Source organism: Saccopteryx leptura, unplaced genomic scaffold, assembly GCF_036850995.1.
Source record: "Saccopteryx leptura isolate mSacLep1 unplaced genomic scaffold, mSacLep1_pri_phased_curated manual_scaffold_18, whole genome shotgun sequence".
In the NCBI taxonomy this organism is placed as follows: Eukaryota; Metazoa; Chordata; class Mammalia; order Chiroptera; family Emballonuridae; genus Saccopteryx; species Saccopteryx leptura.
The window spans coordinates 1,470,406-1,497,599 of NW_027095700.1; the positions used below are offsets into that span (position 1 = coordinate 1,470,406).

Sequence of the window (27,194 nt, forward strand, 5' to 3'; positions counted from 1 at the left end):
GGCTCCTGAGCCATCCTCAGCACCTGGGGCAGATGCACTCGAACCAATCGAGCCATGGCTGTGGGAGGAGAAGTGGGGGTGTAGGGGCAGAGAAGCAGAAGGTCACGTCTCCTGTGTGTCCTGACCGGGAATTGAACCCAGGACATCCACACGCCGGGCCAATGCTCTAGCACTGAGCCCAAATGCAGGAACTAATTCTGTCACCCAGGCTCAGCAGCTTCCATTCCTACCTGACGTCATGTAAAATACAGAGTGGAATGCGGAGAGCCGCCCTGAGCAGGGTCCGGTGCTGCTGACACTGGGGGCCACATACACCTTTGCTGTGGGTCCATCCTGGGCCCTGCAGGGTGTCTGGTGGCATCCCTGGCCTCTGTTCACGAGATGCCACCAGCACCCCTGAAAAACGACTCTGCACGTGGCTAACGCCCCCTACGGGCGAGGGTGGGGAACTGCCTCTGGCTGTGAGCATGAGTCAGGCAGTTACCCAGGGAGCACAACCGTCCTCCTCACACGGGAGGGAGGCCCGCCTTCCGTGACCCGGGTGTCTGCTGCTCGCCATCTGCAATGCCTCCGCTAAGCAACCATGCCTTGCATTCTGACTGACTACACACGGGCCTCGCCTTGCCCTCTGATGTCCAACTCAAAAGGATGTGGTCAGACGAGGTAGAAATCAAACAGGTATATTCCCCTAGGTTAGGGTCCGGGGGCCAGTTCCCACCAGCAGCGTCCTCGGGTGGGGCCCGTGATCTACGTATGAATGGCGCTTACGGCTTGGAAGAACTAAAAAGAAAACTGGAAGTCAGAGTTGGCGACCCATGACCCAGATAGAGCTGTCCTAGTCAGGGCCCATCGATGAAGTTTCATCAGCACTCACCCACGATCGGGCCCTCCCGTGTGACTGACAGCTGCCTTCCCGCTACAGAGGGGCTGGCCCACAGAGCCTCACCTGCTCACTCTCCTGAAGGTGTCTGTCTCCATTTCCACAAAACAGAATGAAACTGCACAGCCACTTACCAAGGGCTGTGACAAAGCCCACTGTCCTCCAAACAGCAAGACACCAATGCCTTCCCCAGTAGGAACTCAACATGTGCTCCGTGCATTGAAAGAAAGCTTATGCTCCCCCCAAGGACTGAACTCATGCCCCAAAAAACCCCGGTGAGCCACAGACCTGTCTCACTCCAGGTACCCTCTTCCTCTGACCTGCACAATACGATTCAAGTGCATGTCGACAAACACCGACAGTTCTGCAGCCAATCTGGAAACGTCTGATGGTCGTTCAGAACATGAGAGTGTCTCCTTGCCAACCAGCATTCCACTCCCGCATATATGAGCAGGAGAAAGAAGGCGTAGGTCCGCACAAAAACTTGCACGTGAATGCTCATAGCAGCAGAATTCATGACTGCAACTGATGGTTGCATAAACATATGGTATAGTGCAACATTATTTGGCCAAGAAAAAAAACTCATGCTACAACATGATCCTACGTTCAAGCCAGTCATGAAGCCATCATTCCACACACTTCCGTTTTCATCAACACACTACGCCAGGGGTCCCCAAACTATGGCCCGCGGGCCGCATGTGGCCCCCTGAGGCCATTTATCCGGCCCCGCCGCACTTCCAGAAGGGGCACCTCTTTCACTGGTGGTCAGTGAAAGGAGCACATTGACTATCTCATTAGCCAGAAGCAGGCCTCTAGTTCCCATTGAAATACTGGTCAGTTTGTTGATTTAAATTTACTTGTTCTTTATTTTAAATATTGTATTTGTCCCCATTTTGTTTTTTACTTTAAAATAAGATATGTGCAGTATGCATAGGGATTTGTTCATAGTTTTTTTTATAGTCCGGCCCTCCAATGGTCTGAGGGACAGTGAACTGGCCCCCTGTGTAAAAAGTTTGGGGACCCCTACACTACGCTTTTCAAATACCTCAGTGAGATAGCAAAATTCTCACACCGGTGGAAGACAAATCTTCTGTCTTTGTTAAAGGACAATTTTTATATATCTGGTTTTAAACAAAAATACCTCAGGAAGATTCTTACATTGGTTAAAATTTAGGATCATCATTTTAGTTCTGATTGGGTCTTTTAAAACAATAAAGCAGAAAAAACAGAAACAAACACAAACAAATAAAACCAATAAAGCAAAAATCTTTCCCAAATTTCCACCTTTATAATTACAAAGGTTCCGTGGGGGGTTTTAATTAAAAGAAAAAAAAAAAAACGGTAAAGAAAGAAAATACAAAAATAAAATCAAACCTTAAAATCCCATCTACCACAACGTAACAACTTTTATAGAACTTTCATGGTTTTTTTGGGGTGGGGGTGGGCATCAGTTTTCATTTGGGAGGGGGGCTTCAAGCCTTCCACCTGTGCACGTGGGCTTGTCTGCTCTGCCTTTCTGGGAACCTTATCCTCTCAGTAGATCTTTGTGTAGTACATAATCTGTGTTTTTCTCACCGTGTCAAGGTTAACTAGCAGATCAATGTGCAGAGAGACACAAATCGTATTAAGAAAGCAATAAAGCATTAAATAAGAGGAGCCAAAACGGAATCTATACGCATGTGACCAATTACAGTGGACCTGCCGGCTTAACTTGAACGCACGGCGTTGCCGGAGGTAGGTTTTAGAAGCCAACACCCTCTCCTGGTAAGACCCAGAAAATTCTGTTTGCAGCTCCGTCAGTCAGTATGCAAAACCTCTGGGAGCTGGTTCAAGTCCCAACTTCTAACCAAGTAGAATGGACGCTCTATTCCATAATAACTTAATGATGTTGTCTCTAGATTGCCTTCCATTTCAGCAAAGAGAAAGAGCTGCGCTTCGTTCTTGGGGGAAAAAAAATCATTGTTGAAACAGATGATGTTCTGTTTTGGCACATTGCGGATTTCAGGTAAAAACCACAAGGACCCCGTGGCTGGCGGGGCGCTTACCTTTTACGGTGACTTCATGTGTAGACCTTTGGACCAGAGGGTTCCCCGGCACCCGACCATAGAAACAGCAAAGTCTCTGTGTGGTGAGAAATGCGGAGATTTATTAAAAACAAAGCAAGCAAACACCTGAACCATCTTTGGGAAGCATTCACCTCTGCCCTCTCCCATTCCTTCATTTCTCCTTCAAATGGACGACACTGTTTTAATTTTTACATGCCAACCCAAATGTAACACTGTCCACTGCTTCCTAGTGCCCGTGTTAAAGTTAACTCAAGACTGTGTGGGCGCAGGGGTCGTCAAACTTTTTATAAAAACCACCCACTTTTGCAGTGCTGGTCAACCTGGTCCCTACCGCCCACTAGTGGGCGGTCCAGCTTTCATGATGGGCCAATCGCGGCGCTGTTTGGTTGCACGGTAGGGACCAGGTTGACCAGCACTGCCAAAGTGGGCGGTTTTTATAAAAAGTTTGACGACCCCTGGGTGGGGTTTTGTTTTCTTTGCAATGGGACCAGGACAGCAACAGGGCCCATCAGGTGTTACCGCACGTGTAGAAATGCTGAAAGCAAAAAAGTCTCACAGCTGATAACATTAACGTTAGCTCCGGTCTGTGCTGCTGCTCCCATTGAACGATCAAGTTAATACCCATCTGCAATAGCTTTTTAAGAGCGGGACCATCTGCCGCTGATAATTTAAACCATGCACACCCTCGTGAGAGGGAAGCACGCGCGAGAGAAACTATAGACGTCGCTCGGGCGGCGTTAATAGCAGTGACGACAGGCATGTCTGTGTGTACACACCGTGCTCAGAAAAACACAGAAGCCGCATTTGAGTCTTTGTTTCCCCCTGCTGTCCCTAAAATAAAGTGGAGAAAGAAAAAAGAGGCACTACTGTGTCTCAACTCTGCATTCTTTATTTTATTTATTTTTATTTTTTACAGAGACAGAGAGAGTCAGAGTGAGGGATAGACAGGGACAGACAGACAGGAACGGAGAGATGAGAAGCATCAATCATTAGTTTTTCGTTGCGCATTGCGACACCTTAGTTGTTCATTGATTGCTTTCTCATATGTGCCTTGACCAAAATAGGCCTTCAGCAGACCGAGTAACCCCTTGCTTGAGCCAGCGACCTTGGGTCCAAACTGGTGAATTTTTGCTCAAACCAGATGAGCCCACCCTCAAGCCGGCGACCTCGGGGTCTCGAACCTGGGTCTTCTGCATCCCAGTCTGATGCTCTATCCACTGCGCCACCACCTGGTCAGGCAACTCTGCATTCTTGAACTCACACATTCCCCTTTCACAGGGTCTCTGTCCGCCCTGACTTCTGAGGATGCCAGGCTTGCGTCCCATGACAATCCTGCCTACCCAGAACTTGGGTTTACGTTTCAGCCAGCAGACACAGTAAGCAGTCCATCAGCATTTTCTCAGTGACGGTCACCTTTTCTCTTCTACAATGTTTTCAGTAGTGAGGCAACCCAGCCACTTGCAGTTTAAACGATCTGTGTGTGCTCCCGTAACCAGTGCAAGAATTCAAGACACAGAACACCCGCCATTTCCTCCAAGTTCTCCTCCAACAGCCTTAAGGGATAAAAATGGTGCCGGTGCCAGAGCCAGGCGGTGGCACAGTGGATCGAGCGTCAATGTGGGATGCTGAGGACCCACGTTTGAAACCCTGAGGTTGTCAGCTTGAGCATGGGGTAGGCAGCTTGAGCATGGTCCCACCTGGGTCGTTGGCTTGAGCCCAAAGGTCGCTGACTTGAGCATGGGATCACTGGCTTGACTGGAGCCCTTCCGGGTCAAGGCACAGACGACAAAGCAATCAATGAACAACTAAGGTGCCGCAAACTATGAGTTGATGAGTCTCATCTCCCTCCCTTCCTGTCTATCTCTCTCACTTAAATAAATAAATAAATAAATAAATAAATAAATAAATAAATAAATAAAATTCAAGCCCACACGGGAAGCTATGAACGAAGGTGTCTTTTATAAGAGAACTGACACAGAAACTCATAAAATATATATATATTTTTTGTATTTTTCTGAAGCTGGAAACGGGGAGAGACAGTCAGACAGACTCCCGCATGCACCCGACCGAGATCCACCCGGCACGCCCACCAGGGGCGATGCTCTGCCCACCAGGGGGTGATGCTCTGCCCCTCCGGGGCGTCGCTCTGCCATGACCAGAGCCACTCTAGCGCCTGGGGCAGAGGCCAAGAAGCCATCCCCAGAGCCCGGGCCATCTTTGCTCCAATGGAGCCTCGGCTGCGGGAGGGGAAGAGAGAGACAGAGAGGAAGGAGAGGGGGAGGGGAGGAGAAGCAAATGGGCGCTTCTCCTGTGCCCTGGACAGGAATTGAACCCAGGACTTCTGCACACCAGGCTGATGCTCTACCACTGAGCCAACCGGCCAGGGCCTCATAAAATATTTTTAAGGTGATTCAAGTAATTCTCAGAGTCACCTCTACAGTTACGCCGTTTAAAGAAAGGAGATCAAAAAAGTTTCCACACGCAGGTTCATTATAGCACATTTAAAATAAAAACATCGTTTAAGGATATGGGATAAAAGAAAGAATCACCAGGGTGACTTTTTTTTTTTTTTTTAATCTACCACTGGGGCGGTGAACCCCAATGACATTGAAACATCTGTCGACAACTCTTGGAACAGAAATTAAAGGGCACCAGAGTAGAGCAGGCACAAGGGAACACAGATTTTGCTCATAAAATAAAAATACACTTCATTATGAAAAAAATTCCGCTTGTGGAGACAGAGTACGACAATAGTCCTCACAGTAAACTGAAGCAGGATTACTGTTTTCAGGATTGGGTTGTGAATTACTGGGGGAGGAGTAGCCTTATCATAAAATTGCTAAATACCATAAAGTGTCAAACTATGAACAGATGTCACCAAAATAAGCCCCAAATTGCTTGGAAGTTAAAACATTAAAACCCATAATAATTCAATAAGTAATTAATATACAAACAGCTCTTATTACAAGCTGTTCCAAAAAAAAGGGCTATGGAATCAAGTTCTTATTCTCTGGCCCCAAAACAGATGGTAACTCACAAATGAAGAGTCTTGGAATTGAAGATTATCTTTTATATATGTTGTTAAACTCATTCAGGGTAATTAACATCACCCATGTTTTATAAACGCCAAACAGAAAGAAGGAGGGCGGGGGATGTGACTTTGGTTAAAAACATGCATCTGGTTATGCAACACGTCAAAATTAATTAGTTTGTTGCTAGAAATAATAAGTTAAAATGAGCAATATGACGTTCCAATCAGTCATCACCGATTTCCCTGCTATTAGTACCCAACAGTGCTGGCAATAAATTTACGTGTTTGCAAAATATTTGTGCGAAACACAAATAACTTGCACAGATGTAACACATCCTTTATGTGTAAGCATATTAAATGTAAGAGGGACTGATTTTCTGGTTGCCATCAGGTCTTGGCATGGCGTGGTACGAATACATACTAACAATCCTTCCGCGTCGAGAGTATAGACTCCTTAGTACATTGACACGGTTCTGTGGTTATCCCCCGTGTCAAAGTGGGAAACATTCCCGTTGTTCCAAAAGGGAACCCGTACCCATGAAGCAGTTACTCCCTACCCCTCCGCCTCAGCCCCGGCAACCACCCCTCTGCATTCCGTCTCTGTGTGTTTGCCTCTTTCGGGCACTCATCCACGATGTGGCATAGATCAGCACTTCACCCCTTTTTCATGGCTGAGTAATATTCTATTGTATAGACAGGCCACTTTGTTTATCCAGCATCAGTCAATGGGCATTTGGTTCGTGACCTCCGTCCGGCTACAGTGAGTAGCGCTGCTACCTACGGTCATTTGCGAGCTGGTTGGTGTTGGAGCCCGCTGTCCACCCCTTGGGGTAACATCTCGGGGTGGGGGGAACTGCATCGTGTGCCTTGAACCTCCTTCTCCAGCACTGAAGGACTCAAACAGGACAGGTGGGGGGGTTGCCAACCCAGAACAAGCTGTGATCTGGGAAGACAGGGACCTGGGGACACAGAAGCTCATGGTCCAGCTCCTGGCCCACAAAGGAGAGGGAGGTGGGCACTTGCCAGCATAAGAGCCTGTGGGCCACAGCCTGCAAATGCCTGTGTTAGAGAACTTGAGTCGGGTCAGGTTCCATCCCTAACGTAGCTCACAAAGGCTGCTTAACAGGGACCCCGACTGTCCCTCAAGAAATTACACACAGAATTCCCATGTGATCCATCCATCACAGTTCTAGGATAGAGCCCAAGGAATTGAAAGAAGAGTCAAAACAGGTGCAAATACCACATAAGTGCACTCAAGGTCCACAGTAACATCATTCACAATAGTCAACGATGGGAGCAACCCAGGTGTCCGCCGATGGGTGAAGGGATACACAAAGTGTGGTGTGCGCGTGTGACATACTCTTCAGCCTTGAGGAATGAAATTCTGACACCTGCTACCACAGGGACCAACCTCAAGGGCATTGTGCTGAGTGAAGTAAACCAGACACAAGGACCAACATTATCTTTTATTTTTAAAAAGTGTTTATTGTATTGATTTTAGAGAGACAGGAAGGGAGAGAAGGGAGAGAAGGGAGAGAGGGACAGAAACTTCGATCTGCTCCTGTACATGCCCTGACCAGGGATCAAACAAGCAACCTCTGTGCTTCAGAATGATGCTCTAATCCAGTGGTCCCCAACCTTTTTGGGGCCACGGACTGGTTTAATGTCAGAAAATATTTTCACGGACCGGCCTTTAGGGTGGGACGGATAAACGTATCACGTGACCAAGACAAGCGTCAAGAGTGAGTCTTAGATGGATATAACAGAGGGAATCTGGTCATTTTTTAAAAATAAAACATCATTCAGACTTAAATATAAATAAAACGGAAATAATGTAAGTTATTTATTCTTTCTCTGCGGACCGGTACCAAATGGCCCACGGACCGGTACCAGTCCGCGGCCGGGGGTTGGGGACCACTGCTCTAATCAACTGAGCTATCCAGCCAGGGCAGGGACCAATCTCGTTTGACCCCGGTTATACAACATTCCTACAGTCGTCCACAAGAGGGTTACTACTGAAAGAGTACATACTTTTTACTAGGGAAGATGAAAAGTTCTGGAAATGGTCGGCAAATGTACTCAATGCCCCTGAACTGTACAGTTAAAGATGGTGAAGAATGGTAAAGTTCATGTTATGTATATTTTACTATAATCAAAACAAAAGAATTCAAATGAACCTTTAATACAGATGCATTTCCCCCCCAAAGATCCTGCTGTTGGTTAAAGAAAAACTCAGACCCCTGGCCAGGTAGCTAATAAGTTACAACACTGTCCCAATACAGCAAGGTTACAGGTTCGATACCCCGTCAGGACACAGAGAAGGATCAACCAATGAATGCATAACTGATGTGGAACAACAGACTGATCTCTCTTTGTCTCTCTCCCCCTTCCTCTCTGCCTCTAAAATCAATATGCAAAATAATAATACTATTTTTTAAAGAAAAAGAACCCAGAAAGATGAAACTAGTTGTGAAGTTCACAAGGGTGTCTGCCATTCACTTTGCAGCTAGCAAGTCAAGAATAAATGGCCGCTGTCCTTCCATGAGCCAGCATCTAAAATATTCCTACCCCATGGGAGAGGGTCTGAGAATCTTCTCCGTGGAGCAGAGGCCTCCCCGAGAAGCAAGCCCAGAATCCTGGCCGCTTCTGGAGTATCTGAGGGTGAGTCAAACCCAGACCAGCTCCTGACCTTGGAGAATTCTGCTGTATGGAGGCAGGAGGACACATTTCGGTTCATTCCGTCCACATTAATCTCGGCGGCTGGGAAGCGGGACGGATGTTCTTGCTGAATCAAGGTTCATCATACAAGTTGTTCACAAAGTGAACACGTTATACTGTTACAGGATGTTCAGGACTGGAGCTGGGACTGTCAGCACGAACCCTGCAAGCCTGAGAAAGATGACAGGTGACCTGCTCGAGGCTGAATCACCACAGGCCAAAGCCACAGAGTCAGAAAGGAAGGAAATCTAAGCGTCATTCTTGGCAGAAGTGGGGTGGCGTTTGACAACACATTAATGCATTTTCTCCCCCAAATTATCCACACGGCAGGCTCACTTAATTCTGACCTAGAGGTGTGTAAATCCCTTTGAAAATACAAGCTGTTATCAAATGACTTTGGAAACTTTGGGGCAACTTAAGGTGCCTGAGAGGCATCTTGGTGGCTGCAGGGCACATCCCGGGGATGGCAGTGTGTCTGTGGGCAGGACCACTGTGCCATGCACCTGCCCAGAGAGCTCAGCCCACTCCTCCCAGCTGCACACTCCTCCCTGGACCAGCCTGCAGGACGTGTCCATCTGGAGATGCAGCCGGCACTTCAAACACGGAATGCCAACACTGGAGCCCTTCACTCATCTTCCCACACAGACAGGTCACTCCTCCAGGAAGCGACACCGCCCCTCGCTCAGGGCTCACGTGCTGCACTGAGAGAGAGAGAGAAAGAGGAACATCGAGCTGTTCCCGTATGTGCCCTGACTGGGAATCGAACCGGCAACCTCTGCTTTGGGACCATGCTCTAACCAACTGAGCTAGCTATCTGGCCTGGGCGGAGGTTATTTTTCTGTTGTAGTGAACTATCAGAAGTTCCGTTAGACACATGGGCGAGGCCCAGGTGAAAGCGTGTGGGTCTCCGAATGCCAAGGTGATAGATCATCAGATTGCCCACGTGGAGAGCGAACACCCCACCGGTCCCCTCTGTGCGATTTCCATGTTCTGAGGCAGCAGGGTGGCCCGTGGACTCATGGTGCTCGCTGCGGAGCTCTGGGTGACACTGCCCCATTTGGAAAACCGGGTGGCATTACCATAGCTGGGCCACCCTTCCTTGCCGGTTGCCATGGGACCTCAAAGGTGATGACACCACCGACGGGCTTCATGCGATGCTCAACAGTACAGCTCAAACCCCACTGTGCCTCTCATGGGGACTGGGTGACCCCGAACAGGTATCTCAGCCAGGACTGCTCCGGGTGACGCTTGCCACTGTCGTGAGGGAACATCTCCTTGTAGCAATGACATCCCGCCTGGCCATTTCGGCTGTCACTAAGATTTAACTGAGCCTTGCCCGTGATAAGCACCAGTGCCTCAACACCTACGTGCATCTCACCAACGGTGATAAACGCAGTGCCTGACTGTGTCCTTGTTTGACCAAGAGGTGGTTTATGGCAAATTTAAGTTCTATCTTGAACTAAGTGACAAGCCACCCATAAGATGGGTTGTCATTTAGAGGCAGCCACTCATCTTACTTATGTAACATGGCAAGAGCGCTTTTTAACTTCTCTTATGATTAAGGCGGAGAGAATCCAGATTCTGTTTGTCCAGCGTGGAAACTGGCACCGGTCGCCCTAATAGATACAAACGAAAAGGAGAAAGAATTTGGAGCCGTGGGAGTACCCCAGCACCTCATGGAATGGAGTTGAAACTGACACCACTGCACCTAAGCCGCAACTCAGAAATGAACTTGGCAGCGGGCGCTGCTGCTCCTCTGCCCCATTTTCTGCACACCCGGCACGGGGCAGACCCAAGAGAACGCCCAGTGTGCGGGGGCAAAACGAACCCTGGGTCCCCCGAGACGATGCCTGGTATGGAAGAAATACGGCCATCCCTCCGCGGATTAGCTCATCTCCCGATATCTGGCCGGGAATGATTCAGTTCAGTGCTGCCTAGACTCCGACCAACCGCGTCCACAGGCTTCTGAGCAAAAATATACACGCACCGCACCGTGAGGAAGCCACATCTGTTACGTTGCAAAATAATCGACGGCTCCGCCCCCAGGTGACAGCGCTCTTTGTTTTTTAGCAACTGTGAATAACTTCTGCATCATTTCCCCTACTCCTTTCATTTCCAAGTTTGGAAAGCGTCTTTTAGAGAATAACAAAAAAATTAAAAACGATACCGGAACACTGTAAGAAGGGACGTGGAATTGGTTCTGAGCCATGTTAGGAAACAGTGAGGGAGGGAGAGGTGGCGGCTAAGGCAGAGACGTCGGAGTGACGACCTCAGAGAGGGACAGACGACAAACAGCTCCCTCCTGTCAGGGGGGGTTACATAATAGCCCCCCACACACACTTCAGAGATAGCTCCATGCTTATCACACAACAGATCTTCATTGCACAATAAAACATGTCTCATACATCCATTCACACACGTACACACATCCTTAGAAAACACTGAACTCTGCCTACTGACAAGGAGAAACACACTAATTTATACAGTTTGGGGGGAAAACAATCTTTTATTGGCTAACACAGGAATCTGTGCCTTCCTGACATTCTAGAAAAACACCATCTTTTGAGAAGCATCCTAGAAAAGATGACATGAGCCCACCCCACGCAGCCTCCTGACATGCACAGACGCCAACTCTCGTTAACAAGCCCACCGCGACTCTGAATGCCCACGGTGCCTGCGAGGACCGGCGGGCGGAGAGTGAACAGCAGGTCAGGTGTGAGAGCAGTCTGAGCCGTCACTCTGCAGACCCACCTCCCTGTGTCTGGAGCTAGTCCTGGTTTGATACGCAGCCCCAGCGTGGCCAACCTCAGGAGGTCAACGCCCCTGGAAACTCCGGCACGGCCATCCTCAAAACAACCAGCATTTTGGCGAAACCAGCAGAGGTAGGTCTGATTCACAGAAAAAGAAATGTGAATGATTGAGGAGATGAAATAGTCTCTCTCGTTAGTGACCAAAGACCCGGGGCAGGAAAGACGCCCAGCGTCTCAGCTCCACCAGGCACAGTCTCAGGAGCTATTTGCAGGGGCTGTCCTCTCTTCCCCAATCCACCCCACCAGCCCCAGGGATTCTATACAACTGCCCCCTCTTTCAGGAACACCCTTTGTGGCCGTCGGTCTTGATTCCCAACAATCCAGCCTAAGGCACAAACAGGAAGCTGTCTAACCCTCCAATAACGTTACATGAATCATGGGGTGGGCGCTCAGAAACACCTCCATACACGCTGGCGGGTAATAATACGCAGACTCTGTGAGGTTAAGTGCAACACACGTGTCACAAAGATGAACATACCATATATGTCTCATACATACACACACCAAAATATACCAAAACACCAATGGGGAATTTCTATGGGTCGGTGTAGAGCTGTTTATTTGCTATTCATGCTTCATGTTATTTTTTTCAAACTGCTCACGGCACATTATTTTTAAAACCAGGAAAGAGTCACGAAAACCCCAGCAAGCAAAGAATCAATCAGGCATTCGTCCTCTGCTGAGTGGCAACAGGACCACGAAGAAAGCTGTTTACCTACATATTTGTGCTTTTCTCTAAGGACGCCCAGGACGGTTCCCCTTGCACGGGGCGACGTGTTGGGAAGTTCTTCCCACCTCTAGGTAGCAGGCGCTCACCAGCCTCCTCCTCCGCATCACCTGTCGGGACTTCTATGATGCTCACATCCATAAACACAACACTCAATATCTATGGTTGGGATTTATTTGCTGCTTCTAAAAATACATGTGTGTGGTGGGGGGAGGTCTCTTAACAAGGCCTCCACCTGACCTTCTCGCTGAATTAACAGCCTGTCTATTTTGTGGGTGTGCTGACAGCTGCCCCCTGGGCCCCGGGCTCAATGGGCTGGTGCCTCCTCCCTTCCCGGTGAGCCGAGGGTGCTTTCTGCTCGATCTGGTCATCTGCGTACTTTCTAAAAACCCAAGGTGTCCACGGGTCCCAAACCTGCCCGTGCCAAGCTTATGTCAACTGTCATTACACTTACGATTCCACCCTAAGATGGCCTCACAGATGTTTAAATTCCCACTGCCCTTTCCCGAAACCAACACCGGGAATCGCAGAGGGCGCACCGTGGGTGGGGAAGAAGAGGCAAGCTGGTCCCGCCTAGGACAATCAGACCCTCTTCCAAGGAAGAGCTCTTGGTCAGGTCACCTGCCCTGATGCCCTCTAAGGGAAAACAGAATCAATGTCCGGAAGGAGAAACCTGGCATGTTCCCACCATCCCAAGCACCCGCTTTGAGGGAGGAGCGCGTGGAAAGGCAAAACCACCACCTTGACATCGGTAAAACCCACAGCTCACGGCTGCACGCGAGCGATGGGGTGTAGCTCGTGAGCGACACGTCCCACTGACCGCACACACCCCGATGTGACATGATCAGCAGGGCCTGCGACCTCTGCGGTCTCCGTCCCGAGAACTCTTCCCCACAGTCTGACCCTGTGCAATCATCAGCCCAAACAAAGGGGCAGTGGACAAAATTCATGACCGGGACTCCTTCAGACGTCCAGGGTCACAAAACACAGGGAACGTAGGAGACACCAGCCCAGTCCAGGGGAAGTAAGGAGACGGGATGGCCAAATTCCAGGGTATGCCCGTGCTGGGACCCCGGGACAGAACGGGGCCCTTGCTGGTCAGAGGGAGGAAAGCTCAACAAGTCTGAAATATCGTGAATCAAAGTCGTAAACCTTAGGGGTCCGCAAACTACGGCCCACGGGCCTGAGGCCATTTATCCGGCCTCCGTTGCACTTCCGGAAGGGGCACCTCTTTCATTGGTGGTCAGTGAGAGAAGCACATTGACCATCTCATTAGCCAAAAGCAGGCCCATAGTTCCCATTGAAATACTGGTCAGTTTGTTGATTTAAATTTACTTGTTCTTTGAATATTGTATTTGTTCCCATTTTGTTTTTTTACTTTAAAATACGATACGTGCAGTGTGCATAGGGATTTGTTCATAGTTTTTTTCTTGGTTTGGTTGGGTTTTTTTTTCTATTTTTCTGAAGCTGGAAACGGGGAGGCAGTCAGACAGACTCCCGCATGCGCCCAACCGGGATCCACCCGACACGCCCACCAGGGGGCGACGCTCTGCCCATCTGGGGCGTCGCTCTGTTGCATCCAGAGTCATTCTAGCGCCTGAGGCAGAGGCCACGGAGCCATCCTCAGCGCCCGGGCCATCTTTGCTCCAATGGAGCGTCGGCTGCGGGAGGGGAAGAGAGAGACAGAGAGGAAGGAGAGGGGGAGGGGTGGAGAGGCAGATGGGCGCTTCTCCTGTGTGCCCTGGCCGGGAATCGAACCCGGGACTTCCACACGCCAGGCCGACGCTCTACCACTGAGCGAACCGACCAGGGCCCATAGGTTTTTTTATAGTCCAGCCCTCCAACGGTCTGAGGGACAATGAACTGACCCCCCTGTGAAAAAAGTTTGGGGACCCCTGTCATAAACCATGCAGATGTCATTCTTACGGTTCCCTAATTCACCCAGTGCCTCCCGATGAACCGAGCAGGTGAGGGTCTCCATCCTGCAGGGGACACGGCTTGGCTGTGACCAAGAGAAACCGTCCCAGCAGCTGTGGTCCCCATGAACAACATACGTGGCGACTCACTTCCCTGGGTAGAAAAACCGACCCTGTCTGAGTCCACAGCTGTGATTGTCGTCAAACCACCCAGGAGTGAGTTTTCCCCGCTGCAAATCTCAATTCATCCAAAACTCAGCCTCAGCCACCAGGTGGAGGCAATTCACTCGCACTCACCAGGTTGCAACCTTTCTCTAAAGCAGGCGTGCCAACAAGCAAGACGCCCAGCAAACTGCACGGCTCTCTCTTGCCACCACCAAATCGTTCTCTTCCAGTAAGAGCTGGGTCTGTGGGGTAAATCATTTACCTCCCAGACTCAAGCAGCTTTGGAAAGTAGGCTGGTGTTTTTCCCGGAAACCCCCAGCAAATACCCCGGCTCCGCTTGGCTAAACCGTCCCATGGCCAAATGGTACAAACAGTGTTTCTTGTTTTCATTTTAGAGGAAAAGAAAGTTCCTACCTAATATTGTCAGTTTACTATGTAAATCCTAAGTATATCTGATTTAGTTTAGGAAATTTGTGACTTAAGGAGGCGAGAAAGCGTGTTCTTTTTTTTTTTTTTTTTCCTTTTTTAAATGAGAGACAGAGACAGGAAGGGAGAGAGATGAGAAGCATCAACTCATAGTTGCATCACTTTAGTTGTTCACTGATTGCTTTCTCATATGTGCCTTGACCTGGGGGCTCCAGCCGAGCCAGTGACCCCTTGCTCAAGCCAGCGACCCTGGGGGCATGTCAATAATCCCACAATCACCTGACCAGGCGGTGGCGCAATGGGTAAAGCGTTGGACTGGGATGCAAAAGACCCAGGGTTCAAGACCCCGAGGTCGCCAGCTTGAGTGCGGGCTCATCTGGTTTGAGCAAAAACCTCACCAGCTTGCCTGACCTGCGGTGGCACAGTGGATAAAGCGTCGACCTGGAAATGCTGAGGTCGCCGGTTCGAAACCCTGGGCTTGCCTGGTCAAGGCACATATGGGAGTTGATGCTTCCAGCTCCTCCCCCCCCCTCTCTCTGTCTCTCTCTCCTCTCTCTCTCTTGCCCTCTCTCTCTGCGCTCTAAAAATGGAAAAAAAATAAAAAAATTAAAAAAATTAAAAAAAAAAAGCTCACCAGCTTGAGCCCAAGGTCACTGGCTCAAGCAAGGGCTCACTTGGTCTGTTGAAGGTCCGTGTTCAAGGCACATATGAGAGAGCAATCAATGAACAACTAAGGTGTTGCAATGCGCAATGAAAAACTAATGATTGATGCTTCTCATCTCTCTGTTCCTGTCTGTCTGTCCCTGTCTATCTCTCTCTCTGTCTCTGTAAAAAGAAAAAAAAAATCCCACAATCAAGCTGATGACCCCACGCTCAAGCCGGTGACCTCGGGGTTTAGAACCCGGGACCTCAGCATCCCAGGTTGACGCTCTATCCGCTGCGCCACCGCCTGGTCAGGTCCGACTGTGCTCCTTTGAAAAGAGAGACAACTTAAGAGTGGGAAGGTGATTACAATGTCATGTACCGACATAACAAACTGTTTTAAGGTATTTTGACGGGAATCATGAACAAGTCCGGGCCAGAGCCGCCCTGCTCACCAAGGGAACGGCTCCTCCCTGGTGCTTCAGGGCACACGACAGCACCTTCAGCACAGCTCGACCCCCAGAAATGGTGCCTGTCTCCCTCACAGAGAGAGTGGACACACAACATGAGGTTACTTCCAGGTGCACAACAGCAATCCCACATTTCTACCCCTCACCATGCAATGACCACCAGCCACCCTGCAAAGTTCTGACGACGTGAACACGATCGCATCACTGGGACTTGCTCTGTGACTGGAAGTCTGTTCCTGCTTATCTGCCTCCCCCTCCGAAAACCATGTCCCTGGCGACGTCGGGCCAGCCAGAGCCTGCTTTGCACCACGGGGCGTGGGTGGGAAATTGCAGAGACTGCCCAGTGGGGAAGGGGCTCCACAAAGCCACCGTCTCCCGCACGGGGCAGGCGGGGAGGGGGGGGGCAGGGAAGAGGAGCTGCGTGGGAGGTGTGGGCATTGGAGGGGAGCAGTCACAGCGAGGAGGGCTGAAAGGCAGAGGGGGACTACGGGGCGCATGGAGGGAGACAAGTGGTGGGCAGACAGACGGGCACAGGGTGGGGTATGCAGGGACAGGAGAGGACACTGGATGTGGGGGCGGAGGGAGGAGTGCACAGGTGGGGAATGGGTGCTGGTGGGCGGGACTGGTGAGAGAAAGGAGGTGGGCCGGGAAGCAGTAGGAGAGACCGCTAGCCCGGCAGCTGCAGGACCTACCCATCAAGCCCTAGTGTAGACCAAGGGCGCGCATGTGCCATGGACCCCACATGGCTCCACACCTCCTCTCCCCAGACCTCAGGGCCAAGTCAAGGCAGGTGATGCCTGCAGTCACAGGCGGGTCCATCCGCTCAATGAATGTCCATCTGGGTGATGGCTCCAACAAGGGAGCATGATTACCCAGCACCCCTTCCATCCACGCATCCTGAACATCTTACAGGCAGAGTATATCTGAACACACTCCACGGTGTTCGAGAGGGCTTCAGCACACATGGACACAGGAACCCAGGCTGCACCATGCAGGTCTATCCCCCCGACCCGCGGACAGAGCTGGGCTTCAGAGGTGGGGTCCGGGTTTCGGGCAGCGAGCAGGACTCAGGAGACTCCAGGAAGAGCTGGGCTTCAGAGGTGGGGTCCGGGTTCCAGGCAGCGAGCAGGACTCAGGAGACCCCAGGAAGAGCTGTGTGCGCTCCTGAGCTCAGCCACTGAGCACTCAACCACCATCCTGTTGCCTACGTACCAACCATTTAGACTAAAAATGCACTTGATTGCTCTACAACACAGAACATTAAAATAGATATATCACAGCTTCATCCATCACCACTTTTCTGAGAGATGTGTCTTCATTTCCCAGTCACACATGAACAACACCAGGATGGGGTGTGTAGTGGCTACTGACCCCCGGAAACCAAGAAGATGCCCACCCACCTGGCACCAGAGACACACACGTTGATTTCCCGCCTCCAGTGGAGGATTCCTGTTGATCGCATCACAACCATCAGGGAAGCAGACAAATCCCACTTAAAAAGGAGCTCCGAATGCTGGCGATGAATCGCTTTCCAAATGATCTCTTCTCACGGCTGTGGCGGCTCTCTCGTCAGAGAGAGGACAGGAAACGGGGGTTTGCAGAAGGGTGCCAGGTAAGAGACACAGCAGCAAGTATCAGACCCCTGTAGCTGAACTCAGGACTGTTACCACGTCCTGGTAAGGAAAGGCAGACGCCCAGCACCCAGGGCAGGAAGGGAATGCAGCTGAGTGTAGTGACCGGCAAGGTGGGCGAGGGAGTCCAGCCGGGAGACTGGCCCTGTTCCGTCCGCTGTGCACACCCAGCACCCACCCCGGGCCTGACTCCCAGTACACGCTCAGTAAACGTTAGCTGGTAACAGTAAACGATAGCTGAGAACGGGTCAATGAATGAAAGCCTTCACTCGGTCATTCATTTGGCTGGACGGGAGCGATCGGACGGCCCCCAAAGGGACAAAGTGCCACGCCCCCAAATGGTACATCACGTCAAACAGATCCAGTGTGGACACAATAGCTCCCCCCACCATCCTGACATGGGCACAGTACCTACCACTATTCTAAAAAATCTATATGGCCTGACCTGTGGTGGCGCAGTGGGATAAAGCGTCGACCTGGAACACTGAGGTCGCCGGTTCGAAACCTTGGGCTTGCCTGGTCAAGGCACATATGGGAGTTGATGCTTCCTGCTCCTCCCCCTTCTCTCTCTCTCTCACTCCTCTCTCTCTAAAAAATCTATACAACCACATAATGGACTATTGGCCCTAAAAAGGACTAAAATTTGGATATATGCTACAACACGGACAGCCCTGATCAACATTATGCTTAGGGATATAAGCCAGACACAGAAGGAAAAATACGGCATGAATCTACATATACAGGGGACCTACAACAGGCAATTCACCGAGATGACAAGCAGAACAGAGGTTACCAGGGGCTGGGGGAGGGGACATGGGTGAGACAGAGTCAGAAGTGGGTTCCTCTTTGAAGTGGGAATTATTGTTTAATGGGGTCAAAGTTTTTTGGGTGCAGATGATGACAACGTCTGAGGTACAGACGGTTGTGTAACAGCGTGACTGTGCTTAATGCCACTGAACTGTGTGTGTGCTTACAAACGGTTAAAATATCATTACGTCGACTTTATCACAATTAAAAAAGAAATGAATATGTGATCGGATGTGAGAGTTGTCATAATTCCTGGGTCCTCTCTTTGAACGGCCATAAAATAACGACCCCCAAGGATCAAAATTTCCCTAATTATCACAGCTAACGAGGGTCGGATGTCCCACGTATAAAAAGCCACAGCTGACCACAAGACCTGGGACACGACTGATGTCACTTACTTACAACACCCTTAGTGAGCCAGGCGAAGGTGCCCAGGGGGCAGCTGTGGAGTGGACACATGGAAATAAATGAAGGTGGTCTGGGGACAGAGAGCCACTGGGAACCAGAGCCGTCGAGAAGTCACAGACTACTCAGTAAAAAGCGGAAACCAGAAGACGGAAACAGGAGCCAGCAATATAAATGCTGGAAAAATCACGCAAAATTTAGTTTCTATTCCCATTCAAAATATCATCGTAGCTGTTCCTCAGGGGACCAAGTGACTTGATTTGAGTCATTTATTTATTCACTCATTTTAGGGAGGAGAGGGGGAAAGGGAGAGGGAGGGAGAAAGAGAGAGAGAGAGAGAGAAGAGGGGAGGAGCAGGAAGCATCAATTCCCATTTGTGCCTTGACCAGGCAAGCCCAGGGTTTCAAACCAGCGACCTCAGTGTTGTAGGTTGATGCTTCATCCACTGCACCACCACAGGTCGGGCTGATCTGAGTCCTTAATAAATAAGCTAGCTGGTTCCTGTCCTGTGCTCCAGGCCAGCCCCTGACCCCTGGGCATCTTCCCATGTCCCAGCTGCACCAAAAAACCCATTTCCCAGACATGTCCTAGGAGGTCACCCTCTTAGCCCAAGGCGCCTTCATCTGAACTCTGGAAACCTCCTCTTCATCACTGTCCCTGGCTGAGATGTCACCTCCGTGACCTGCAGCAGGCAGGTGCAGCCCCCAGATTCTGTCATCACCCCACAGGAGAAAGCCCGGGGTCCTCTGTCCCCAGCAGGAGGTGTGGGGCTTTGTGTCCCTCCCTTGTCCCATCCCTTTGGGGCACTCTTTGAGATGATTGATGGTCAGGTGCTCCTCTCTCTCCTGCTACCATTAAAATTGCAAGAACTGGCCAAGGTCTAAGAGTTGCCTTGGTTAGAGCATCATCCCGATACTCAAAGGTCATGGGTTCGATTCCCAGTCAGGGCACATACAGGAACAGACTGATGCTTCTCTCTCTTTCTCTCCCCCTTCCTCTCTCTTTAAAATCAATCAATAAAAAAGCCTTTTTTAATTGCAAAAACTGGCACAAAGCCAGCCGTGAGCAAATCATCCCAGAACGAATACATCCATTTCAGACGAACAAGGATTTATTGTTAACACACATTTAAATACACGCCGAGATCAGCTGGGACCAGGAAAAGGAGCTGTCCATTGGCACAGAGAGCATGCCATCCCCGGAAAGAGAGGCAGACAGTGGGCCGTGCCCGGCAGTAACCTGTTCGGCATTACAAAATGATGGCGGAGGATGACATCATCGACCTGGCCACGTGTGTCAGTGCTGTGAAGAGCCCTCCTGTGACAGGGAAACGGCTCACAGGGAAACCTTCTGCTAACAGACCTAATTCTCGTGACCAAGGACAGGACCCCAGTGCCCCGGAGCTCGCTCGCACTTATACCACTAGGAAAACACTTTTTCAGCATTAATTTACAGCTCTGAAGTGATCACTAAGGACGTGACTGTCCTGCCGGAAACCCTGAAACACTGAATCAGTGCCACGGAGGTCTCAGTCCCTGTTTCCATGGCCCCCATCCCCCACCACACTCTGGGACATGGTTAGCCACGCTCTTGTCAAGACGTGGTCCATTCTCAGTACATTTACGTAGCTGCGCCCCGGGCCCGATTCTCACAGTCCCTCGCCAGCTTTGTCTAAATTACCCTGGAAAGAAATGGAACCAGAAAGGGGTAGCACTGGGTCAAGATTTCTCAGCAGAAACCTGGGTGTTATCAAAATGGAAAATGGAAGGAGAAACAGCCAGGAAACTGGGGGCTGAGCAGCCCCCCAGCCCCACCCCCAGCTCCCAGGGGCCTCTCCCTCCATCCTGCCTGCAGCAGGCTTCCATTTTTGTTTGTTTGTTTTTTTGTTTGTTTTTTTGTGTGTTTTTTTTGTATTTTTCTGAAGCTGGAAATGGGAAGAGACAGTCAGATAGACTCCCACATGCGCCCGACCGGGATCCACCCGGCACGCCCACCAGGGGCGGACGCTCTGCCCACCAGGGGGCGATGCTCTGCCCCTCTGGGGCGTCGCTCTGCCGAGACCAGAGCCACTCTAGCGCCTGGGGCAGAGGCCAAGGAGCCATCCCCAGCACCCGGGCCATCCTTGCTCCAATGGAGCCCTGGCTGCAGGAGGGGAAGAGAGAGACAGAGAGGAAGGAGGGGGGGTGGAGAAGCAAATGGGCGCTTCTCCTATGTGCCCTGGCCGGGAATCAAACCCGGGTCCCCCGCACGCCAGGCCGGCGCTCTACCGCTGAGCCAACCGGCCAGGGCCCAGCAGCAGGCTTCCTTTGATGCGACCCTCCGAGTTCCAGCTTCCTTTCAGAATCTGGACCCCCATGTGTCTGGCTGGCTAGGGGCTTGGTGCTCTGCAAGGAGACCCCCTTTTGGCAGATGAAAATTCTTTCCTGCAGTGCTCACCAAGAGAGGAGTATCCTGGAGCTAGCTTTCTCAGCCTGGGCACTGCTGCGTCTGGGGCCGATCCTTCTCTGGGGTGTGGGGGCTTCCTGAGCGCTGTCTGGTGTTATGCAGCATCCGTGCCCTCCCCCCCCCCACCAAGTGCCAACAGCAGCCCCCCAACTGGGACAACCAAGCATACCTTTAGACAGTGCCAGGCGCTGTCTGGGGCGGTGGTGGTAAAATGCCCCCTCAGTGCTAACCAGAGTCCTAGAAAGCCCGTCCCCGCTGAGCCCAATCCCAGGAATGACCCGGGGCAGAAGGTGAACTCTGCCTGCTTCCCGTGCAACCTGGTGGAGACGACATGGAAGAACCTACCCGTTACCTTCGCAGGGACTGCGAGAAGGGACTGTGCAAGCCAACATCGCCAAGTTGCGTCTCACTCTCCAGGATGGATGGCCCCGAGGGACGGGGACAGAGAAACTGTTTCGGAATCATGACAGCGTCAGGCCCCACTGCGGGGAGTGACCTGAGGCCCCCACCACGCCCAGTTATGGCCGGCACTCGGGGTGACGCCTGGGAGAGGGTCCCCCAGCGCAAAGATGCTGCGTATCTCAGACCTGTTGCAGCTCTCTTGCATCATGCTGTTGCAGAGATGGATTCTGTTACAACAAGACGCTTCAACTCTGCTGGGAAGGCACTGATCTGACACACACACACCCCCTTCTCTGTGGGTTTCCTTCCCCTGGCTGGCACAGAGGGTAATTCACACAGTCACAAATATTTAGTCGGGAAACACCCCAATAAACTGCCCGAACCCCTTATCTAATGCTTGCTAGTCCTTGCGTCAAGGAATTTCACGTTAAATAACATCTGAAATCTGTCCTCCAGAAATCTACAGTTTTTGCCGACAGGATCAAAATGAGGTTCGTGGAATAGAGGCGTGGCGGTTTCACTTTTCCGTTATCATCGACATCAGCGGTTGTGCCTGTGGTCTGAGCACCCAGACCAACTGAGGCGGTCAAGAATCAGTGGCCCTGAGAGTTAGAAGCGGCCGCTTCAATTCCGTCACGCCAGGAGTGGTGAGCCGGCCAAAGCCGCGCTGCCCCCGGCCACGGGCGGCTGGTCTGTGCGGAGCTCAGGGCGCCCGCCGCCTGCTGCCCGGCCGACTTCCTTCCCTTCATGCTCCCGGTGGACGGCAGCTCAGCCTCCCGCCTCTCGGGGTCCTTTCCAGCCTCACTCAGCAAGGCCGCCGCTCAATCGCAATCCCAATCGCAATGTGTGCTACTAATTAGGACGCTGAAGACCTGCATTTCTCAGCGTCAGGACCACCTCTGGAGGACCAGCTGCGGTGCTCTGACCTGGGGGCCTGGGGGGGCACCTCTAACTGCAGCAGCGCCTTGGTCTGCAGCAACTGGGAAGTGGGGGAAGGCTCATCGGTTACTGTTAAGAGTTTCATCGCCTGACTGGTGGTGGTGCAGTGCAAGGACTGCCAACCTCAGGAGCTGAGGTTTCCAGGTTCGAAACTCTGAGGTCGCCGGTTTGAGCACGGGCTCATCCAGCTTGAGTGCAGGGTCACCAGGTTGAGCGTGGGATCATCAACATGATCCCATGGTCATTGGCTTAAGCCCAAAGGTCACTGGCTTGAGCAAGGGGTCACTGGCTCAGCTGGAGCCCCCCAGTCAAGGCACATATGAGAAAGCAATCAATGAACAACTAAGGTGCCGCAGCTATGAGTTGATGCTTCTCATCGCTCTCCCTTCCTGTCTGTGTCTGGTCTGCCCCTCCCTCTGGCTGAAGAAGAAGAATTTCGTAACTTTCTCCAACACGTAGTCAGTTCCAGCCACATCCTGGGGAGGCACAGCGTCCAAACGAACCTTTTGGGTCGAAGCAGCAGGCACACACACTTTGTGCTGCACTCAGACCAGCCACAGTCCGCAGAAGGATTCCCAAATGCATCGGCTTTCCTGCCACTTTCAACACCGCCACATGGCGGGCGGGACACACCTCCCCACCTTCCGCAAGTCCCAGGACTCTCCCTCTCTGCTGGGTTCTTCTGCCCCCTCCTTGGCTGCCACAGGACCCGGGGCACACACTCTCCTCAACCTCTACAAACCCGAGACCTTGCTTTTGCCACTGCGACCCCACAGCCTCCCGACTCCTGGGTACCCTCGCCCAGGCATGGACGACCGGGTGGCGTGGGCACCAGCCCACTCACTTCCCTCTCCCAGGGAGCCCAGTCCTGCAGTCGCTCAGCATCCAGCCCTTCCCGGGGAAGCCATGTGACAAGAATTGTTACCCGTGACAGGGAGACACATTTCTGTGGCCAATCTGGCCATGCCCGAGTTCCTTTCTTCAGAGTTCCACAACTCATCACGGTGGCAGAGCTTCCAGGACTCAAGAGCCAAACACCCAGCGGCTTCCCTGTTCCTCTGAATTTCATACGACAAGGTTAACGGGCCACGTGCACCCGCTGACAACGGCCAACGGCTGCAGAGCGGCAACACCCTACCCCGAGCAAACACCGTGAAAAGCGCTGAGTCGAAGCACGAGATCTGCAGTGACATACGGCGCTTCCGAGGAACCAATCTTTGGCCAACCGAACTCTGGCGCCCTGAGGAATAACGCCTTGGAAGTCGCCAAAGGTCAGAGAACGCCCCACCCCGCCCCGCCCTCAAAGACAGGGCCGCAGTGCCAGACATGCGATTCCATCCGCGTAAAAGGGCGGACGTGAACTCTGCGTAACGTTCACCAGCGATGCCCGCAGCCAGCGCAGCCCAGGGCACCGGCCGCCGAGTCTGACCGTGAGGACCTGCCCGTCACAAGATACAAATAACCGGGTAGATGTTCGTTTTGATTTAAGGACTTAAAATCGTCACCAGAGAGAGCCCTGCAAATCAAATCAATCTCTCTCTCTCCCTTTCTAATTAATAAAGACACATGCTAATTAATAGAGACCAGAGCACCTTGAGAAGGTAAATAGCCAAGGACAATAAAGACTTTGTAGCTGTCTCAAGGAGCTTCCTTCCAGGCTCATGCCGGCCCCCCCTACCTGGGGCACCCCCCACAGAAAAGCTCACCACATCCGGGCTGAGGCAGCCCTCCGGTCCGGGCAACCCGCCTGCGTGCCCACGAGCCAGCACTCAGAGGTAGACTCCTTCTCCACGGAACAGCCCAGGTCAGTCAGTGTCCATCCCATCACCCCGCTCTGCACCACCGTGTCAGACGTCCCTGTCACGTCTCCCGCGTCGGTCATGTGACACACGCACCTGTCAGACTTGGGAAGACAGCCCCGGGAAGGAGCCGCGGTGGGTTCAGGATTCAGCGCTGCCCTGAGGGGCCCGGGCGGAGTCCAAACCCAGCGCTGGTCTCTGGCGATGGTGCCTCCGTTCCCAACTCCCACTGCAGAATAGTTGAGTCTTTTCCTTAAAGATAAGATGTCACGACCTGGCCGGTTGGCTCAGTGGTAGAGCATCAGCCTGGCGTGCAGAAGTCCCAGGTTCAATTCCCGGCCAGGGCACACAGGAGAAGCACCCATCTGCTTCTCCACCCCTCCCCCTCTCCTTCCTCTCTGTCTCTCTCTTCCCCTCCCACAGCCGAGGCTCCATTGGAGCAAAGATGGCCCGGGCGCTGGGGATGGCTCCTTGGCCTCTGCCCCAGGCGCTAGAGTGGCTCTGGTCGCAACAGAGCGACGCCCCAGAGGGGCAGAGCATCGCCCCCTGGTGGGCAGAGCGTTGCCCCCTGGTGGGCAGAGCGTTGCCCCCTGGTGGGCGTGCCGGGTGGATCTCTGTCTGACTGGCTCCACGTTTCCAGCTTCAGAAAAATACAAAAAAAAAAAAAAAAAAAAGATAAGATGTCACCGTGCTGATGGTAAAGTGTCTCAAAAGTTCATACGGGCAGAGTCAACTCTAGACAGTAAGTCCCCAAGAGACAAACAACTGACTCACGTACAACTTGCGCTTACGAACGCAGAGCCCTAAGGGTTAGATTGGTAATCAACCGCACCTGGACACCTGTGAACATGCTATCATAGTTCATTGAACCCCACGGCAAAGAACTAACCCATGAAGACCTTAGGGAACTAGAGCAGCAGAGAATGGCGTTTATGGAAGAAAACAGGAGCCTAGAAATTCTAGAACTGAGAAATAGTTTTCTACACAAGAGTTAGATGACGCTTTTCGTCTCCTTGAAGCAGGAATGGCAACATTAGAGGAGCAAGATCCCGACACAGAGAGGTTCACCAAAGTTTACCTTACGGTCCGTGAGACCGGAGATGCTACAGGGCCATGGGATGATGAGGAGAAAAGCTCTGTACGCATCTCCCTGATGTCTACACTTCAAGACTCTGACTCCAGCAGCAGAACCAGACCTGACTCTCTAACACACCTGTCCCAGCCTCTCCAACAAGTCCGGCATCGTCTGCATCATCCAAGACTGTGTAAGGGTGTAATTGGAAAATGTTTAAGTATTTATAGGCACAGAGAGGTAAAAATAAACACTAGGTGAAGACAGACATCTGTCTAAGTTACTTTTCGTAGGTAAATGGACCAGGTCCAACTTACACACACATTCAACTTCAGAGCAAACCCACAGAACCTGTCTTGTTCGTGACCCGTGGACCACCTGTACTTTGCCAGGAACTCAAGTCCCAGGAGGCGGGGGGAAGAGGACAGTAAAGTGAGGGACAGATGGGGCACTGTCACATGAGATGTTGGAGGGAGTTGCGTCCATAAGGAGAGAAGGGAATGGTGGGAGAAAGACACCTCACTGCGAGAGATCATGGCGGGAAGTGGGCTGGCGTGCGGAGCCATTCTGGAGACGTTAAATATTTCTTCCACTGCGCTCTCCTTGGGAGTTCAAGGCAACAAAGAAGTAGAGGTGGGGGGACATGTCAGCTCTCCTCAGAGGACTTCCTTAAGCAGTGGAGGGCTGTGTTCACAGTACCGAGGAAGGACATGAAGAAAGTCCCGGGGTTTGAGGGTGGGCACGCCTTGACCTCACCACACACCAACCAGAATCATTTCCTACGACCCAACTGTTGTCAGAAGCTGACTGCGCCCAACTCTAAAATGCTTCTTGGGAAAAGGCACACCTGTCTGTCAATGGATGGATGGATCAACAGAAAAGGGTGGTCCACGCCCACAGTGGAATATTAGTCAGCCCTGAAAAGGAAGGAAATTCGGACACGTGCTACGACACGAACAAACCAGAGATAAACTAGGTTAAAAGGACAAGAATGGAATAATTCCACTTAGATCAGTACCCAGAGCAGTCACATTCAGACACAGAAAGTTGCATGGTGGTGGCCTGGGGCTGGGGGGGAGGGAGTGAGGGGTGTTTAACGGGGACAGGGTTTCAGTCTGAGAAGACGAGAAGAGTTCTGGAGACAGGTGGTGCTGATGGTTCTACAACAACATGAACATACTTGATGCCTCCAAAATGTATACTTAAAAATGGTTATGGTGGTAAATAGTGTGTCACGTGAAGTTCATCACAATAGAAAGAGAATCCTTTGTAAATCTGAGTTAAATAGGTGTCAACGGAAGGCACGATCTTTGAGTTAAAGTCTCTTCTTCAGGGACTACTTTCACACTCTGGGTTCCATTAAAAAATCTGCTAATTAGTCACATGGGTGTCTTATAAAGGTGGAAAATTTGGAGAATTCCATAATTATTCTAAGTAATCATCAAACTCCAATTTAGTACCCACCATGAAATGCACATTACACAAATTGTTTTCTCTTTAGATAGGAATTTAAGTTTAATACAAATGCATTAAGTCAATTAAATGAAGAAACTTTGATTTATTATCTAATGTTTCAAAATAAGTCATTTTAAGTTAATGATTTAATAAAGTTACAGCACATAAAAACAATTTATTTACCTTAATATAAGTTTAATTAATGTCAATTAAATCAGTTAAACGGAATTAACAGATGCCTATGAAATTACACATATAATCGTGTTGTCAAAAATACATTTCCTAATGCAAATAAAAATGTAACTGAGGAATGGAAACCCAAATCTATACCCTTATTTCCTCCCAAATTTCTAGTTGTATTGAGTATCAGAGTCAGTGTATGGGGGCC

At 51.1% G+C, this 27,194-nt stretch overlaps 1 protein-coding gene across 4 annotated transcripts in view; it reads right to left on the bottom strand.

The window, feature by feature from the left end:
- LOC136386871 (F-box-like/WD repeat-containing protein TBL1X) overlaps nt 1-27,194 on the bottom strand; it is a 145,053-nt gene that overhangs the window by 42,100 nt on the left and 75,759 nt on the right. For 3 of the 4 annotated variants that reach the window (XM_066357995.1, XM_066357994.1, XM_066357996.1), the window contains exon 3: nt 2,926-3,001. The exons of the other annotated variant lie outside the window; for it this stretch is intronic. The gene's annotated coding sequence lies outside the window, so the exon portion shown is untranslated. The remainder of the gene's footprint in view (nt 1-2,925; nt 3,002-27,194) is intronic. 4 annotated transcript variants of the gene reach the window in all.